Genomic DNA, 5,288 nt, shown 5'->3' with positions numbered 1-5,288 from the left:
GGGGGGCTTTTTTTAAAATAGAAACTTGCTCTATAACTCGGAAACAGTACTATTAGAAAACAAAGTTTCAGAAGAGAATGAAAATACTTTCTTTTGTTCAGGCTCAAATCAAGTTCTCGAAATCGAATAAGGCTATATCCAGTTCCGGGCACATCTTCCAGAAACAAACAACTGTTCTTGTTACTTCGAAGTTGTTACAGAGCATTAAGGTCGAAAGAATTAAACATTGTTCACAGCAGCGTTAAATACTTCAGTCAACACATCGTCTGTATTATAAAACTGGTCAATGCCTTCCCATTTCGACGACATTATTACTGCAGATAGTGTTTATGATTTACAAAATCATCGCTGTAAAGTTACAATCGTTTTTATACTCTTGCCTTTACTCTGATAAAGAAATGTAGCATCTCGTGAAACCGTACATATACGCGCGTGTGCTTATGTACTTGTGGGATGTCTCTATATTTCTATACGACCTCCGATATTGCTGCAGACTGGTTGATTTCGGAATCTTCTTCTACAAAGGGGGTTGGGAGAATTTTGAGTTATGTCTTGAGTATCTGTTTCAGGCATATTCATTTTTTTTTCTTTCTTTTTACAGCCGAAGGTGAGGAACAGACTTAATGTAGATGATAAAACGGCCCTCTAGGGAAGCTGTAGTATAGGAAACTACTACTTTAAACATTATACTTTCTATGGATTTCACGTGCCATTTACTACAACAGCTTACTGCTAAGGAAAAAGAAAAAATAGTTTTATGAAAAAAGTACTCTTTATAACACAAAGTTATATATCAAAAAAAAATGCAGCAAAAAAAGCAAAACGGACGGATATTCCTAATTTACAGTCACCAAGTTCTCTTATTTTGGTAAAACTTTAGGTTTTGTGGGCGTTGATAATAAAAATTGTGCCTAATTCTTTCGATAATTTGTGACAGTAAATCTTTTATCGAGGACCTATCTAATCTATCTATTCACACAAGCACAAATGTGAATGGTGTATTTACAACAACAACAAAAAGAACCTGCAGGAAAAACAGGAGTGATAGTTTAGCGATTTTTCCACACTCTGTAGCCCGGACTGTGATTATCCAAGCTACTAAGTATTGTCAATGGATGAGCTCTACTGGATTATAACTTCATATACCAAATTTCAAGGAAATCCATTAAGAAATACCTGAGATATAACATCTCCAATTTTGATTGAGTTTGTTCCTTTTTTTTTTCTTCGCACCAAAAGTACGGAAATTGTATTTGATAGAAAAAAATATACTTAACTTTTATGGATTGTTTTCCAATTTAGTAAACTGATAGATCGTTACAACCTACAATTAGGTGTGAAATTTGATCTATATATATATAAGTCACATATGCAAAGTTATTCAACAAAAACCGCTCAAATTTGATCAAAAGTTTTGCCATGTCTACGCAAAAAGTTACTTGAGTTATCGGTTTGAAATTTTTCACAGTTTCACATAAGAGTAAAGATGGATCGTCATTCGGAATAAAGACGGCTGATTTAGAGCAGCATAATTATAGGGTGAAAGCACGTGCAGATAAATAAGTATTGGTTAGGCCAAGCAAACTAGATTGGCAGTTTCTAGTTCAAGTTTTCAAAAGAAAAGACGGCTATTATTCATTGCCAACTTTTAAGCACAAATTTGCTAAATCTTATGAAATTCTCTTAATTAAAGAGCGTTTAGCCTCACATGATATTACGTTAAGCAATTAACATAAATAATGATACTTGATACGGCTGTAACGATTGCATGGGATGATGACAAGAAGCTGTTAATCTAAGTTCCATGGTGTTACTGTAAAGGATTTGTTTGTTTGTAGTTAAGCACAAAGCTACACAAAGGGCTATCTGTGCTCTGCCTACCACGGGTATTAAAACCCGGTTTCAAGCGTTGTAAGTCCACAGACATGCCGCTGTGCCACTGGGGGGGGGGGCTAGTATAAACGAAGCTATTAGGATTGTTTTAGAGAGGAAAAACTACCACCATATATTTCAAAGAATCTGGTTGATTCTGTAAAGTAAAGTTCTGTTCCGAATAATAGGGTTGCGATCCTAAAGCTAATGTTGGTTACTATCGAGTGTCAATTTTTTATTTGTTGTGGTTTGTTGGTGTGTGTTGACAAATAGTCATCATGATATATAATAAAAACAGCAACTATTCATTCATTAGTTAACTAGGCTGCGTATTTTATTTTACCCACCATCATGGCCAAAGTTGAACACAAAACACAGCCTGGCTAACTAACGAATGAATATTTGCTGTAAAGTTCTTATCAATGCTATAAGTGTAGCTACCAGTTTGGCTGTCAACTTTGATTTCATTCGTTTAAGTCGCATACTGAATCCGTTTTTGGTAGCGCTTTTCTCGCACCTTAGGTGTTTTTGATAAGATTTTATTCACCACATTGAACCTATACTTATAAAGGAAGTAAGGAACATGTAACATCGATGCTACTAACTTATTATTCTGAAGTATTCGGCAGATAAGCTCCAAAAGCTACATATTGTTCAAATATTTTATAAAAATATAAGTTCACTTTGGTGATTCAGTCAAAACCTATAATATAAAATCCACTAGTACATGAAACTTTTGTGCTTTCGAATTGCCATTGCCCAGGGTTGCTAATGAGGGGTGGAATTCCCCGAAACCAGTATAACTCAGTGACAAGTGATAATCGGATGATAAATAGGGCTTCCCGACATGGTTACTGTGCAACTGACAATGTTGATATTTAATGACGTTGTAAAACAGCATCATTCCTTAATAACTACATGCTTATGTAACCATAGCTACTGCAAAAAACAAAACTCGTTGATTATCAGAAAGTGTGTGCTTCTGTCACGAACTGTTTACTTAGGCTTCCGCGTGAAATGACTAATACAATCATGGCGACATAGATAAAATGTAATGTGGTACCACTAATAACTCTTCTCGACTTTAATTACTCTAGTAGTTTTCTTTCAGCCTATCACTGTCTTACAAACCGGATCTCAACAGGACATCTGTGGTAAAAAAGGAAAAAAAAATGGGCCTTCCTGATATAATTAATTTCAGCTAATTGCTCGAATCTTTTAGAACAAATTACAACAGAATACTAAACCTCATATCGCATATTTTTTAAGAGTTATACATACTGAAAGTAGGTTGTAGAAAAACTGTAATTAAAAAAATGGGAATCTCACACACAAACCCACGTTTTAAAGAACAACGAGATTCATTACCTAACTCCATTATAGCTGTTAATTTCAGAAAGCTTTCAATCTCGAGATTCCATGTTTCCCTTTAAAAGTTTCACTTTTATGGCTTCTCCGACACATTTATATTAAATAAAAAAACTTAATCTTGTAATTTTCTGTTGCAGGGTGGTTTGAATTTTAGTTACTAGGAAGACGGACTGTTGGACACCTTTTTTTACTCCCCATACCTAATTTTTAAAATAATTATTACTCGGTGCTACATGATTGGGGGATTAAAAATGACATTAGCTCAGGAGAATTTTCACACCAGCTTTAAATACGTTTACTTTAGGAAATAGTTTTCTGGAACGATCGCAAGAAATTATTACGTGTTCACCTTCTATCGCGAGGTTTAAGCATTTGCATAGTCGCTGTGATCGCGAACATATTAGAAACGGACATAGAAGCAGATGCTGGAATATTAATTTCTGCAACCTATCGGTTTTTCTTTCTTGCAGTCACGTAAGTTTTACATATAATTGCATCTGTCAATAACCCTGTCCCACCCAAACGTCGATTCTGTTACACTGTAGTCTTATCATAGAAACATACCCTTCCAAATACCCTGTCTAACAAATGACACCTCCCCCACTTTTTCCGATGTCAACTCTCTGTGGCTTTCTAGTAGAAATTTTCTTTACAAGAAATACATATAACAAGAAGACAGCCTTTATAAAAGTGGAATAGATACAGTAAGATCACTTCTAAACGCTTGAAAAATGCTTTTAGTGGTTTCGAAAAACACAAGAAAGCTATTTTGAATGAAGAGTACTAAAATATCCGTGGATGAAACTTCGATATATATCAAAACTTATGTATTTAGCAGAATATCTTATCTGTTAAGTGAAAAAGCTTGTCAAAATATAATTCTTTGTTCTAAAGGAATTGTTTGGTATAAAACAGAACAGAAGGTATTTGGATAAATCCTCAAGAAAAAGATTAGCAATGAGAAATAAATCGAATTGTATATGCGACTCGGTATTCTGAAATGTTATCGAATTTTAGGTTTGGTTTGTTTGGAATTAAGCACAAAGCTACACAATGTGCTATCTGTGTTCTGCCCACCACGGGTATCGAAACCCGGATTCTAGCGTTGTAAGTCCGCAGACCTACCGCTGTGCCACTGGGGGGCTTTTTTAAATAGTTTGTTTGTTTGAAATTAAGCACAAAGCTACACAATGGGCTATCTGTGCTCTGCCCACCACGGGTATCGAAACCCGGTTGTAAGTCCGCAGACATACCGCTGTTCCACTGGGGGGTTCGAATATTAGGAGACAAGCATGAGATTTTTTAATTAACCAACTCAAATTCCAACCTACATTCATTTGACTATAATTGTGAAATGCATATATGTATATATATTTCACAATTATCTGTATTACATTAAAGACGTACAGGCGATAACTTAGCTCTGCACACCTCTGACGAGATAATTACGTAAAAATACAACATTGTTTTTATTATGGATGTACGTGTCAACAAATACATGATCTCACCAACAAAATTGTGTTAAATTATACCATTTATACAAAAGGATATTCCGTTTATCAGACAATAAGGGGTAAGGATCTGGGAGCTAGAACCCACGATGTCCGAGATCCTATTATCATTCACTGTCTATTGCCAGTTGTGGGCATGATAGTATCTCTCGAGACAAATATTTATACGTTCTGTTTTTTTAAGAAGATGCACAAGTATAAACACAGAATGAAGTTGAAAAAGCTATTTTTTATTTGCAATATATCTTTTCATGTTCACACATATGAGAAGTTAAAATAATAGACAAGTAATAAAAAAATTAAAAAATATTGATGATGTAGGGATGGCAATGCCAAAAATTACAGAAACAAAGTAGGGATGAATACACAAAACCATTCAAAAATATCTACATAAGTAGGAAATATTTCCAAGAAAAACTTTTATCTGCAACTAAATGTTGACTTCCTTTCATTTGCGTGAATTCAGGTTTGAATAAAAGCATTTAAACTGAATAATGCTATTAAGTCCTTACAATGGCTAATTCCCATAAGCTT

This window comes from Limulus polyphemus, unplaced genomic scaffold (assembly GCF_000517525.1).
Source record: "Limulus polyphemus unplaced genomic scaffold, Limulus_polyphemus-2.1.2 Scaffold1436, whole genome shotgun sequence".
Lineage (NCBI taxonomy): Eukaryota > Metazoa > Arthropoda > Merostomata > Xiphosura > Limulidae > Limulus > Limulus polyphemus.
The sequence above is the reverse complement of the archived record's forward strand: the minus strand, read 5'-3'. Positions refer to the sequence as shown.